General features: G+C 44.9%; 1 protein-coding gene across 1 annotated transcript in view; it reads right to left on the bottom strand.

The window, feature by feature from the left end:
• ORC2 (origin recognition complex subunit 2) overlaps positions 1–15,176 on the bottom strand; it is a 239,094-nt gene that overhangs the window by 135,909 nt on the left and 88,009 nt on the right. The window lies entirely within an intron of this gene.

The following is a 15,176-nucleotide window of genomic DNA, read 5'->3' as shown; positions in this document are numbered from 1 at the left end:
AGAGTTCTTAAACCCAAGTAAAAAAAAAAAAAAAGTAATGAGTGGGGGGAAACGCAACAGCAAGGCCAGCCGGTGGGGGGCAAGCAAAAACAGACAGTGAGCAGTGGTAAGCAACAATATGCACCGCAGGTGCAAGGCCATGCAACAATAGACAGCGGGTGGAGGCAACCAACAACAGACTACGGAAGGAGGTGAGGAGGGGGCAAGCAACAACACACACGAGGGGCATGGGGGAGAGAAGAAGCACATGAGGGAGTCACCTCCCAAACCTATGCACTTCTCATGGAGTGCTTCAACAAACAGAAGAAAGTAAGTCCCAAAAAGTGAGCAGTGGAGTAGCACAAATACTTTGGACACGTTCTAGGGGAGGGTCAAACACAAAAAGAGGATGTGAAGGCCGCAGCCATTAACAAATGAGAAGCAAGCAAATGAGAGTGATGATGACGTTAACCAATGGTAAGCAATGGACTGGCCCTTAGCACACTGTAAGTTAACAAAATGTCTCACAAGCGACAGCACATGAGCTAGTATCAGGAAAGACTTAAAAACTGCAATGCTCTGACTGACCCACTCATGTGTATCCTGTGCACCAATCTTAGTTTTCATAAACTATTCAGAGTCACCGCCTTGACCATTAGCTAACACCAAATATAGCAAGGGCGTTCTTAGGTAAGGCAACCTCTTACAAACTAAGAGCGGAGGAGTGCTGAACACGTGCAGACCTTCTCAGCTTCATGGTTCTGCCATTGTAAACTGTACAGATTACAACACTGAGACAGCAGAAAGTCCCTCTCATCTGGAATAAAGGCTCAGAAAAGTGTCAGTGACGCTTGCCCGTGTACTCTTTAATGCTATAAAGCAATGCCAGACCACTAGTTAGAATTGGCACAACAAATAGCAATAAACAAATTCAAGATGTATACATTTCTTAATTACATAGCAACCCCACAGACCTTTCAGTTCCACCTTATTTCTTTCTGTGACTGACATATTCACTTCACGGGTGGCCCAGGCCACAAAGACCTTTTCAGCAATGCATAAAACAAGGTCACCCACTAATAATGAGGTACACTCTGAGGGAACATATGCACCAGCTCCTCAAAATGGTAACTATTAGCCTCATTACAGAAGGAAATCTGTCATGTTTTCTCTAAACCTCAAGAACGGATAAATAATTATTTTATGACTGCACTTTACATCTTTCTGTCAGAAAAGAGTCAAAAATAGAGCATTGGTAATTATGTGAGTGTTTATATTTTTTCCACTAAAGCCTTAGCCATTTTATCTCAAGTAGCGCTGTCACAAAATATTTACTACCGGGACACAGGAGCATCCTCTGGACCCACTCTGTAGGGTGGAAAATGTTAGTTTTCAGGGTATACCACTGAGATTTGGGAAGACTATGCAAGGCTTAATCCGTTGGCCTTCTGAAACAGGATATCTTGTCCCTAGAACATATAGGGCTCTATTCGCCTCTATATTCAGATAAATGCAGACTGCAAGCATGCATGGACAAACCCGGACATTCAGAATGACAGAGCTATTGCAACTGCTTGTAAACGTCTTCAGGATTCTCTTAATCACTCACAGTGAATAAAATAAACACAGAAAGTCACCAAGCAGTTGATGTGGATTAGGTCAATCATTAAGTTCAATCCGAAATAAGTGTCAGCTCTGGACACAGGTGCTCTCCAAGCATTCAGGTGCTGACCATCGACTGACTGACAATCAGGCTAACCGGACACTTGGCAGTGACATGATGTAATCGACATGCCTTCCTCCTTCAAGATGTACAAGAAGAAAGGTGCGGTGACACAAAGCACAGTCCAAATACACAATGAAGATTATCAGAAAAACTGAAATTGAGGTCTGCTATGTTCACGTTTGTAGATCATGGTGGTTGTGCTGTTCGTATAGGAGGAAAATATTTCTTTGGCGAACAGGGAGATAGGATTTCTGTTCCAAAAACTGCCATCACATCGTCAGTGCCGGTCCTGCAGAGGACTCCCAAGCTGAATCTCTTGGAATCAATAATTATAAAAAGCCTGAGTGGTGGATTCAATTAGATTTGGATGCAGAGCCTACTAAGAGTAGACTTGAAAGAATCAGAGATATCTATTTTGTACATCTGGGCTCTTATAATTCCTAGAGTAAGATCTGTAATACTTGTCATGCCCTTACGAATCACATGCATGCATCAGGCAACAGGCTTGATAAGACCATGAACACAACGACTGAATCTACCATGCCTGGGCATGCTTGAAAATATATAATTGTATATTAGATGGCTAGAACTCTAGTGAGAAGCAAATGGAAAGCCCAGCGTGGTATGTTTCTATTCACTTTGAATATTTGCAAGGCTCAACATACCATAGAAGCCTGAAGGTGTCTGACAAAGACTAGAGGGAGTAAAGAGCTGGAAGGGAAAGGTGTTCACAAAGATAGGGAGCTTGTTAAATATTTTCAACCATCATTGAGAGGCAAAGAAGTTGAAGGAATCAACTTGTATAAATTGTGAAAATGGGTCAGAAACCTGTATTTACATCACAGTAGTAGGACTAGTACCATGTTTAAGGCTATTAGCGAGAGCATGCTGTAGAGTCTGATCCATCTAAAATTATTATGTTCATGCTGGTGGAAAGGTGTAGACCTCTTTTACAATGCTCAGACTCTAATATCACAGGGTTACAAATGTTCCGTGATAGTGGAAGTTGGATAAATGTCCATGCACATGTGGGCATACTCCTGGACATGGATGGAGACTAGAGCAGATATTCCTTGACGTCAGACCTGCCTCTTGGATTTCAAACCGGAAGCATTATGACCCTCAAAAAGCAGGTCAGTCTGTATGATGGAGTGAAACTATGCATGACTGAATGTTTACAGAAGCACATAAAATGATTTATCTACTATATAAACATTCTATCTACCTACAGTTTATCCAGTAAGTACCACAGTGGCAATGGCAATGTTACAAATTCGACCTCAGAGCAATTTTAGAGTAATAAACCAGAAGATATTAGAGCAACCCCATATCCACGATATTCCTGTTAGGAAGCGGCTGACCTCAGACTGTAGTGCCTTTGACGAGCCACTCACAGCCAAGGAGATCCAACAGGCAATATTGGCTATTCCTTCAGGCAAAGCCCCAGGCCCCAAAGGGTTTATGCCACAAAGAAGCACCCGCCATTGTCTGTGGTAGCTCCATGTGGTCCTGTCCATATCGGGAGAGCTAAGGGGTGATACCATGCTACTTCCTGTGGACACAGAGCGAGCATTTGACACAGTCCACTAATCTTATCTCTTCGCGGTCCTGTGCAAGATGGGGATTGGTCCCCACTTTTGCCGGTGGGTCTCGATTCTCTATACCGGGGTGTGGGCCCAGGTCCGAGTCAACAGAGTCCTCGCCACTCGCTTTCTGGTCGAGAGGGGTACCCATCAGGGGTGTCCCCTTTCGCTGCTGCTATTGCTATTGTAATGGAACCCCTGGAGGAGCTTATTTGCATAGATGTAAGGGTTAGAGGTTTCGACTAAGGAGATGGGGAGAAGGATAGAATCCTGTAATACGCAGACAACATGCTCCTTTTCATACAGAAGCCCACCACACCCTATTGAGACTTATGGAGCTCCAAGACCTCTACGGTTCGGCCTCAGGCCTGAGGTTCCAAATCTACTCTGGCACCCATCTGTTGAGAGGTATTGGCTGCCTGGGTGGATTCGCACGTCAGGATAGCAAGCAACAGTTTTTGTTACCCAGGAATGTCGGTTGCCTTAACCCAGTCACAATACTGGGACCTCAACGTACTCCCCCGGTGGCTCGTACGCAGCGTGATATGTCTGAGCAGTCCAGGCTGCCGTTGCATATTGCGGGTAGAGGGGCCCTCTTTAAAATGGTGGCTCTCCCCTGCTTTATATATGTCTTGCAACACTACCCCTATGCGATACCGCCCTCGTTCTTCATGGACCTGCAGGCCTAAATTGCCGCTTTTCTCTGTGCCGGGAGAACTCCCAGGGTGTCCTTTGCAAAATGTCACTGCTCCCCTACGAAGAGGGGCTGTATTTGTCTATACTACTGTGCCACACAGCTCATTAATATAGATGATTGGCTCTGGGCAGACAGGAGTGACCCAGCCCACAGACTGGAGCTCGTGCTGCTCCGGCCTCATGGTCTGCTTTCCGTCTTGTGCAGTCAGGGGCCCCCATGTTTATTGCCGCTGGTGACCCAGGTACCCATTAGCTGCTGGCACTCTGCGCTCCAACTCATGCGGTGTCATGACACACTCACAGGGGCCACCCCCTGTGGCCTGGGACATGGCTGGCCGCAACCACAAAAATGGACGAATTACGACTGTGGGAACTGATTGGCATCTTCACAGTGGGTGATGTCTGGAGGGACGGACATATGCACTCCTCCCAGGACCTGGTGGACGATTTTTACCTTCACCCTTCCAGTTCTACCGCTACCTGCAGATGAGGCATGCCTTGGAGCACTCCAAAGACAGGCTTACTGAGCTCCCTCAATATAACCCACTCGAATGCAAACTGGTGCCCAACACCCTAGGCAGGGCTGGGATACCCCAGCTTTACAAATACCTGATCACAAATGCACACAACCCCTTAGGATCACTGAGGGCCATGTGGGAGAAGAATGTAGGGACCTTAGATGACGACGATTGGGTAGAGGCATTAACAATATCAACGAGGCTGTGCCTAATCCAATTCAAAATACTTCCAGAGGATTTATTGCTCCCCTGTATGCCTCCGCATCGGACATGCAACCCTGCATGCATGTGATGTAGGACCACCCTGGACACCTTCTAACACACCATCTGGACTTGCCCAGGGGCACAGGCATATTGGACATTGATTACCAGACACTTGAGCCACGTGCTGGGCACCCCTCTGGAACTTCATTCTAAAATAGTGATATTGAGGATAATATAATCTGTGGGGGATTAAAGGGCTGTCCTGGCTCTTCTGACAAACGTGATCTGGCCAGGCAGTGGAGGCACGAGTGGGCCTCATCTATTCAGGAGTGTATCCGTGGCATGAATTCATATGCGGCTCTTAAAAAGTTGGAATTTAAGGGGAGAGGGGTTCCACAGAAGTTTGTTCGAATCTGGGGCATGTGGGTTGAGAAGTCCAAATAGTGACTGTTGTGCTCAAAAGTCACCGATTAGTGTGCCTCAACCTTAGCATTTGAGGGAAAAAAATTATTTACGATGATTCTATGCGAAATTGCCTGTAATTTGCTTGCTCCAGCCATTCTTTTTTACTGTGGCCAATGTGGCTCAAACTCGAAGTTTGTATTGTTTATGATGCTAACTAGTAAAAGCAATACGGTGCGTCATTAAAAAAACAGGAGATTATTGACGGATACATTTACAAAAAGAGGCTCAACCATGTAAGGATCATCTATAAACAAACTGTGCTTTGCACATATATGAAGGTCTGGCTCTGGGGCGTGGTAAAAAGGTGGCTCTAAAAATAAAATAAAGATGTAACTTAAAGAATGGATTTGTTTATACTTCTTTAGAACAGGAAAAAAAAGCCCTGTGAAAATAAAACAAAACAAAACCTGTCAGATGTGAAAAAGCAGTGGAAAGGCCTTAAAAGAGATTCCTGTTCAGTCAGTGTGAAGCAGATAATTTAGGTGGGTGTGCAGATGCCTTCTGTAGGGTGCAACATGTATGCACAGTACCACTACTACTGTTTAAAAAAACAGTGACTGTGCCCAACAGAAAGTGGAGAAAATACCCACAGGCTGGGAACAGAATCAAATGTTATTATTTCTCTGAAGTTTATGTTTATCTAATGGTATCATAGCGTTGGCCAGTCTGCAAATGGGCAACAGAAAGGCATACTATTTCTCCACTTCTGGATGCAACAAAGATCTTCCTTGATTTCAAACACATGTGAATCATAATGACACCATCCATTAATTAGTTGTGCACCGGTTTGCTTGAAAAGTCATACAGAAACATTTTCAGTCACAGAAAACCCTGTCTAATGCCATAAAATGCCAGAAGTGCAATGAACAAAACCAGGATGTTAACCTGCTTGTCTAGCAACAACCAATGAAAACAGTATTAAGCTGGGGAGAACGGGCCATTCTGCTCGTTTTATACTCTGATATCTGCTATTTGATGTCTTCCTTACAAATATTGAAAACCACAAATCTTCAGGCTGATTAATGAACAGATTGTTTTGCTCTGGTCTAGAGTATGTTAAATGTGATCAATGGGGGAAATACTAGTATACACTTCTTAAACCTTTTTACACCATCTCCTCAAGGTCACTATCTGTTGTCATCTGTATAAAAGTAAAAGTCAAATGTGAGGACAGCTGGTCAACTCATATGTAATGTAAGTGGCAGTAACACCACTTTCCCAATTCCATAGCTTTATCCTTGAAACTTGCCTACTGTAGTCTTTGTATTCCACTGAGGTGGTTCAAGACGCCGGCTGCTGCTGATCTGTCCAGCATCACTGAAAGACCTGACCCTAATTTGTCATGAAGGACAATTACCAATACCAACACCGCATCTGTCCTCTATTTGGGAGAAAGCCTACTTTCAGATCATTAAAGATGTTGTTGGTCGCGATACAATGTTAAGTTGAGCATCTTCATCTGTTGCCTAAAGAGTAACACATGTACAAGTATGAGTGACAGCAGTATGTGTATCTTTACCCCGATTCCTTTTCATTTCACCAACTTCTATCCACCACGCTCTTCCAGGACCACTAGGACGAAGCACTACAATGCAGCAGGACAAAAGATTCCCAATTCAGTTTAATAAATTCTACAATGACACACATTGTTCTCAATGCAGAAAATATGTTAATCTGCCTTACAACACATCCAACTTCACTAGTCTCTCAACTAGAAAAAGTATCTGCATGAGTTCTCTCTTCTATCTATCCACAGTCCCAACACTGTATGGAACGCAATCCTTATTTCATTATCTGCACTACAGCATCTTGTTCATAGGTGCTTCCCATCAAGCTCATATGATGGCCATGTTTTGCTGGTCGCTCTCCCTCAACTAGTGATTTGTCTGGTCATGAGCTGCTAATTGATTACTTTCCCCTCCCCAGAGTTCCACCCAGATAATGCTGATCAATAAGCTGGTTCCTAGAAATGCCTATTGGTCCACCCACTCAAAACTGGCCTATCACTTTATTCAAGCTTCCTAATGTAGCCAATTTCACTATCCCTAAACTGCTACTCACCCCACCGTAGCATTTCTAATTACTGTGCTTAAATACTACTATCAGTCATGGAACATCACCCTAGGCCGCTGAGTGCCCCAGATCTTGCCAAAAGTACAGCCTCACTTTACGCAGCTTCAGTCATGGAACAACAGTCACTGGGCAGATGCCACAGTCACTGAATAGGGCCCTTCGGACCAAACAGAAGGTTAATCACAAACTGGGAGGCTCAGAGGCAAAAAGGCAGCATCAATTAACAATCTGCAATACTATAGACTTCATTTTTTGTGATCCACTACTTAAATATCTCAAGTGGCAGTCACATTAAGCTGATTACAGCCTTCGCGCCTGATTTAAGGTATGGTGAGCAGGCAGCCATCAGTCATGGTGGTGGTGGCTATTATCTCCTTCCCCTGTCCAGACTCTCTGAGCTGGCTGATCTCACATCCCTTTGTGCCCACAATTCCATCTAAGACACACTGTCACAGCCTCTCCAATAGTCTTATCTTTTGTGGGTGTCAAAAGACTATTTGTGTATATATGTTTTTGTGTTTTTTTTTTGCAGTACAACCATCAAACATAAACCAGTCAGAAATGTAGTATGATGATTACCAATAGAGTAAACTCGGCACATCAAACAGCATGTAACAGATATATTCTGTATACACAGAGAATGTTCAGTCCATTGTTTGAAGGAGCTCGTCGTATCAGAGGAACATATGAAACGTGAGCATGTAACGGGCTGGGACAGGTACACATTTTCAGGTGCACTTTTCATGGTGTGGCCTACATGGCATACATGTCTTGGGTCATATTCAGCCTATCAACTCCCACATCGACATTTATTGGCCTATCATACTTGGGCTCTGGTCAGGAAGCGCGCTCGAAGGGCAGTATGGTGATCCAGTCTCTGTGTCCTCTGCGGTTGTAGGGTCAGGTGGGTGCGTTAACAGGTAATACCGTAAAGGGCTCCATATATCTTTTGGTCTCGTTTATAACAGCAGAGTCTACAAATACAAATCTAGTTGGTCGTTGAGGTAGATTAGATCAATAAGGCATTCATTGAATTTTGGTGCTCTCCCTGTACCCCATCAGCAAGCGACTTTTCGCTTTGCTAGCAGTAGTGCTAGCGCCATAAATCATCTATAGAATGGGTCAATTTGTCCTGTGTATCCTAATAGCAAGGAAAGGGGTAAGCATTAGGTTGTTATCGGTCATTTCATGCAGTGCATTTTCCACTTACAATCCAATACAGTTGGATAGCTTCACATTCCCAGGCTAGATGCAAAAAATCTGCCCCTTCCATGTTACACCACTTACATCTATTGTCTGGGCTTAATCCATAACAGAGTATCACCTCTGGTATGAAATATATTCTATGGAGGAATTGATAGCGTATAATACACAGCCGATGGCCCCAATTGTGTGCAACAAGCACTCCAAATGTCATCAGCAACGCCTGTGCCTATGTGTACCTGCCAGAGGGCTCGTGCTCGTTCCACGGAAGATACCACCTCTAGTTGAGGCGAGTCTTCTCATTCACGTGCGGAGTGCCTGAAAAAAAGCCCACCCAGGAGAATACGGTATATTTATTTAAGAATAAATTTAAAAAAATGGCAATAATAACCATTTTTATGAGTCCAATTCGCCCCACCAGGGAAAGTGGTAATGAAAGCCACCTAGTGATGCTGTCTGTAATTTGTGATAGCGCCACCCCATAGTTGCCTCAGTGTTTCCTCTTTATCTCTAGTAATTACCACCCCCAAGTATTTAAAGTCTGTTGAACACCATTGTAAGGGCTAATCAGGGGTGAAAGGTCATGCAGTAGGTGTCAGAGTAAAGATATGGATTTCCCCCAAAGAATCTGTATACCAGATAACCCTCCAAACTAGACAAATTCTCGCAAGATTCCGTTGAGACCATCCTGTGGGTTCTTAATATAGGGGGTGATGTCAACTGCATATAGGGACGCCAGGAGATGTCTGCATGGAAAGCCAATAGCATACTCCTGGTGCCGGGTAGCCCTGTCTAGTGCCTCTTCATATGCATAGTTTTTCAGAAGCTAGGTCACTGATCCGTACTTGTGCTGTTTGTGAGTACAATAAGGCGATCCATGACAAGTAGGATTGCGGGAGCCCGATTCGCCGAAGGATAGCCAGCAGGAAATCCCACTCGAGAAAGTCGAAGGCCTTGGTGGCATCATGGAAGACTGCCACTGCAGCTAGGTCGGGGTCAAGATCTTGCATAAAAGCAAACAAAGTTCTCAGGTTGTGAGATGTCCACTTCCCCGGAATGAAGCATGACTGATCAGGCCTGGCAAGAAAAGGCATGAGCAGTGAAAGGCGATTAGCGAGAATTTCAGCTAGGATCTTAACACCGCAATTAATCAATGAGAAAGGCCTATATGAATCACGTTTATCAGGTGGCTTACCATGTTTAAGCAGGGCCAGGAGCACAGCTTTGCGCATCGTGGGAGGCAGCTTGCCTACTTCTTTGGCCTCCTGGAAGACCGCCTTCAAGGTGGGTATTAGTAAGTCTGCATACGTTTTATAAAAATCAGTGGGACGCCCATCAGGCTCTGGGGCCCTGACCGACTGAAGTTGCATGATCGCCTCCCTTCCTTTATTGTCTGTGATGTCCTCAGCATCGAATAGACGCTGAGCATCACTTATCCATCCCAACGTTACATTATCAATAAACCCAGTAATGTCTACTTGCACTAGCCTGCGGGAGCTATAAAGGCATTGACAAAACTGCACAAAAGCACAGAGGATACTTGTTGTGTCCCTCAGGACTTTTTATCTCTAGTATCACAGTTAGCGGAGGGTGGTTTACGAGTCATGGTGGCCAGAGTGTGACCTGGCCTTTCTCCTTCACTGCATGCTCGAACCTTGGCATATTTGCCTCAATATAGGTGTTCTCTATCAGCCATATCCTGAAACTCTGTTAGTGCTACTCTTATTTTATGGGATATAGTGGGGTCCCCAGTGGTGCTCTGTACCTGCTCAAGTTGTTTAAGGTCTTTTTTTAGTTGGGCCAAACTGGTGTATAGAGCTCTCAGTACGCCATTGCTTTTAGCAATACAGTAGCCTCTTATAGTAACTTTAAATGGTGTCCCATATCATACCAATTGATGGGACACAGTCCGCATTGCGTGCTAAGAAATCAGCGATCTCCTGTCACAGCTCCTCGCGGAAAGGAGCATCTAGAAGTATCAAGGGCAAGAGCCGCCAAGCGGTTCCATCCAGGGCCTTAATAGGTATATATAGTACCATCAGTACTGGGGAGTGATCTAAGTAACTTCTAACTAGGTGTAGCACTTCATGGAGCCAGCCACACATTCTTCTAGATATTAACCAATATTCCAACCTAGATCATCTGTTGTGCACTCCAGAGTAATATGTGCTTTCCCCTGCAATGGAATGTAATTGCTTCCAAGCGTCTACTAAATTGTTTTCCCTCATTATGTCTATGTGCTGGGCTGCCGCACTGTGCGTTATATGGTGACCAGGAGAGCGATCCGTTTCTGTATTTAGTGCCACATTAAAATCTCCACCCCATAGTATCAGTCTAGGTTCAACGTCTGCGATCAGTCCCTAAGTCTACAGAAAAAGGCGTGATCATCTATATTGGGGCCATAACAAAAATAATGGAATGGGATCACTTATAGCTCCTTGTGGGACATACGGTACTACTTTATGTACGAGTGTGATAGTGCCTCTCAAGTAGTAGGAGTAGGCGGAGTATTGCTTATAAGAAGCCCAGTGGGTGGCAAACGTTGTGCCGGTTTCTACTGTAAAATGTGTTTCTTGTAGAAATGCGATGTGGACATCATGCCTACCTAAATATGCCAGTATGTGCCTATGCCTGCCTGGTTCTCCCAGTCCTCTAACATTCACCGTAAGGCATCTGCACTTCGCATATGTGATATTAGTAGGGACACGCATGTAGAAATAACATAGTACTTAGTATTGCATGTGCCATAATAACCATGACAGGTAAAATTGTGCACTTTGTGACAAATAAATCCCTGCAACTACCACCCCCCTCCCACACGGACATCTCAACTTTGCCAGAGAATTACAGCCCTCCCAAACTTTAAGAAATTGACCTACAGATACAGAAAAGAACATTATGGATTGGTATCTGATCGCCCACCAGCCCAGCGCGAAGCAGGAGTAATGCCACTGGAGACACGGCCAAAACAACGATATACCACCATAAAAAATGATTTAAAAAAAACTTTACTAAAAACCAGTTAAGAAAGTAGAGATAATCTGCTGGGGGTCGCTCCAGGAGCCAGGTGGGCCCTCCTCAAGCTACCAAGGACGTCTAGGGTCTACCTGTATATCAACACTCCTATAATAACTGCATATCTAATAAAAGGTATAATTAAACCGACTAAGGTACAAACGTAGAGCTGGGATCCTACTGAATTGTGTGGGACATCCAATTAGGCTACCACTTTAACTCCAATGGTGACCCACAATGGATGAAGTCAGCTTCAGCCAATGTCTGACGCTGATGAGGCAGATCTGGACTAAACACCTCGTCGCTCCTGCCTTGCTGCACCTAGAGAGTGCTTCCTTAGGAAGTCCTGGGCTTGCTGCGGATTGCCAAAGATGTGATCTTTCCCCTGAATGGTGAGGCCTAATTGGGCTGGGTATAGCATTGCATACGGTACAGCTGCCTGCCAAAGCCTCTGCTTAACTACTGTGAATTTTCTGTGGGCGTCCTTATACTGCAACAGTAAAGTCTGGGAAAATAGACATGTGTTTCCATCAAATGTTAAGATTTTCCTTTTATGTACAAGCCGGAGAATCACATCTTGATCTTTGTAATAAAGCAATCTGGCGATTATAGGCCATGCTGGAGCACCAGAGGGGGTCTAAGCATTAACAAACAGTGAGCTCTTTCCACAATGAATACACGCGAGAGTGAGTCTGCGCCAAAGAGTGTTTTGAGTAGCCTCTCGACAAAGTCCTCCATTCTTCCTGTGTTGGTGGTTTCTGGTATTTCTAGGATGTGCAAATTGTTGCAGCACGATCATGCCTCCAAATCTTCATTTTTAGCAGCGATCACTCTCAGAATTTTTTCCATGATGGGGAGATGTTCGCCTCTGGAGGCAGCAGTGTCTTCCACGGTCGACAGGAGTTTCTCCGCTTCTTGAAGACGTCCATCATGTTTCAAGTTTGTGGGCCATTGAGTCAATTCTAGTGCACATGATGTCCATTTTTGCCTCTACAGACGTTAAACTGTGTTTCATTGCTAGAAGGACTATCTTCATGCCAGCATCTTCACTGTTTAGCTCCGTTGCACCTGCATCTGTTCCAGGAGTTCCCGGACCGTCATTTGATTCCTTCGCAGATCTACGCGAGTCAAAATGGAGCTAGGTTTGACGGCCATCTGTCTTACCCACGTTGCAGTAGCCAGTTATTTAGGACCAGGCATGTGTATTAATGTGCAATTAATGGTGCTGTGTCCAGGTGGATCCATCAGATGTCACCTACATTAGGTCATATAGATGATATAGCACAGGATGATTTTCAGCAATACTGTGCGGTAGGCATGCACACATCCGATATTGATGACACCTGATCTTACCAAGTGTTTGAGTAGTCTTGAGTAGTCTTAAGAGATCCTCACCCGTTGGGGGTGAATATGGGTTTGACGTGCCGTTACACCATGAACATAAAGAGTTGCAGGTGGGGTGTGTGTCCGCTTGTAGCGTAGTTCATGAGTAGCCCTCTCAGTCTCGCCTCACCCCAAAGCAAGGGTGGGCAAGGGCAGACTGGGCGCTCTCCACGGTGACGGCACACCGCACACAGTCGCGGGCAGCAGACCAGTAGGCCCGTAAGTGTTCAGCTGTATCATTGATCTCAAATGACAGTGTACTCCAGCCTGGGCAAACTCTTGCCGTCTCCTCCGTCGCAGGTATTACAGTCTCCTATGTCATACGACAGGCCTGTTCTGCAAAGTGGTGTATATGTGGGGCCCAGAGAGCACTCCTCAAGAGTACCCATATCTCACTAGCACTGCAGTCCATACATTAATCGCATTCCACCATCAATTTCAGAGTGGTCCTATTATATGGGTGGGGAAAGGTGACGTTATTGCAGCATTCGCGGTCGTTATGTTGGATTGGGACACGAGTCGCTGTATGGGCCTGATTCTACTACGCACAGTGTTCAACAAGGGACCAGCTCGCCGAGCCGGCACACAGATCAACGTACGGCAGATTAACATCCAAGGTGCCAGTGGCAGTCTGAATATTTTCCCATGAGCCACTAATTTGCCAAAAGCACCCGGTCCGGCCAGCCTTCGCAGCCAGAGATTTACTATGACTTCAGCGGAGGCCAGACGTGTCTCTACAAGCCTCTGGGCCATCCACCCAGGGCCATCGCGGCACTCCCGTTCACGACCCAGGACTCGCTAATTTCAGTTGCTTTGGCCTCTGAAGAAGCCACGGCTTCACCCTGCAACTATTTGCAGCCCAGACGAAGTGTTGGCGTTCCACTCAGAGAGCAGAGCTGCCGCTTGAGGCGTCAGTATCTGCATTGCAGCCACCATCTTAGGTCCCTCGCCCGCCCGAAAGCTGCATCAGATTTGGTAGTACTGCTTAGCTGCTTTCAGCTCCCAAAAGTCTCAGTTAGCTATGAAGGATCATATTTGTGAGATTGGGGTATAAGTGTAGCGTAGTCTATGTTGAAGGATTTTGTTCCCAGACAGCAGAAGTGTGTCCATCTTGCACGCTGGCTTTCTGGCACCCCCCGTGTCAAAGGATTTTGTTCCTGAAATTTGGGACCTAAGACTCAGAGGCCAAGATTCACTGCATTCTCTGGGAGGGTACCTGAATTATAGAGAGGCAAGGGAGAGCTGCACACTAAAGGGCCATCTGATTATTAGACCATAATGGGAGAGTTTGACACTTTAGCAATGACTGACCCAAAAGACAATCATCTTTCCTCAAGGGGAGAGAAACACATCAGTTTTTTGTTGTTTTGTTTTAAACGCTTGAAGATACACAGAAGATTTGTTCGCGAAAGTGCAGTGAAGCAATATGTCACCAGAGCTGAAAAACATTAGGGATCTAACAAAGCAGTCCGTTGTAAGCAAGACTCGTCCTGGTGGCCCTTTCAATGTCTCAGACCCTTATCACTGTCTAAAAATGAATTATGGCTATGCTTCAAAAAACTGAAAAATTACTTTGAAAACGGAATCAAAGCTTGACATAATTAATGAGGCATTACATAGCTTTACCATGGAGTTGGTCAAGTTGAAGAGGAAGTCTGGTAATTGCAAATTCATTTCATGGAGCACTCATAGGTGGTAAAATGCCAGCAATGTCTACATCAAGTCTTGGTAGAGGAAAATTGTCTCTTGGTGAATAAAGTGAGTTTCTTGAGAATTGGAAAACAGACCGTATCCTGGTGGAGTTGTTTTCTCCTCAGCAGTGGAGGGTGGTGGGGTTCATTAAAGCATGGCTTTGGAAGACTCTTGAATCTGCCATGTTTCTGTACGGCACATCTTGAGATGTTACCCAGTGAAAAGCAAGGCTGAAGTTTTGCAAAGAACGAAAGTGGGCCAATAGTGATCACAAGTTTGGACACCAATGACGAGAGAAAGAGAACATTACATTTCAGAAATTCTGGCCTTTTCCATTTTCGGATGTCAGCCGAAAAACAGAACAGAGGCATAACATGGTGTGATTAAGGCTGGAATTGCAACATAAGAGAGCAATCGTGCACATGATGTGTCCAGCAAACCTGAGGGTTTTAACTGAGGAGACATTATATTTTTAGAACCCAAATATGGCAAGTCGTTGATGTCTTTAGAGGATTATAGAAAGCGGAGTGTCTTGAAAAGCTTATCTGATGAATAAACCAGGAGAGATGGAGAAGGAGGCTGTGAACAAAAAAAGAGTCAAGGGACTAGTTGAGTGCTTATTTGAGTTGATTCCACGTG

This window comes from Pleurodeles waltl, chromosome 3_1 (assembly GCF_031143425.1).
Source record: "Pleurodeles waltl isolate 20211129_DDA chromosome 3_1, aPleWal1.hap1.20221129, whole genome shotgun sequence".
Taxonomy (NCBI): domain Eukaryota; kingdom Metazoa; phylum Chordata; class Amphibia; order Caudata; family Salamandridae; genus Pleurodeles; species Pleurodeles waltl.
Note: the sequence above shows the minus strand (reverse complement) of the source record. Positions and strands in the feature narration are given on the sequence as shown.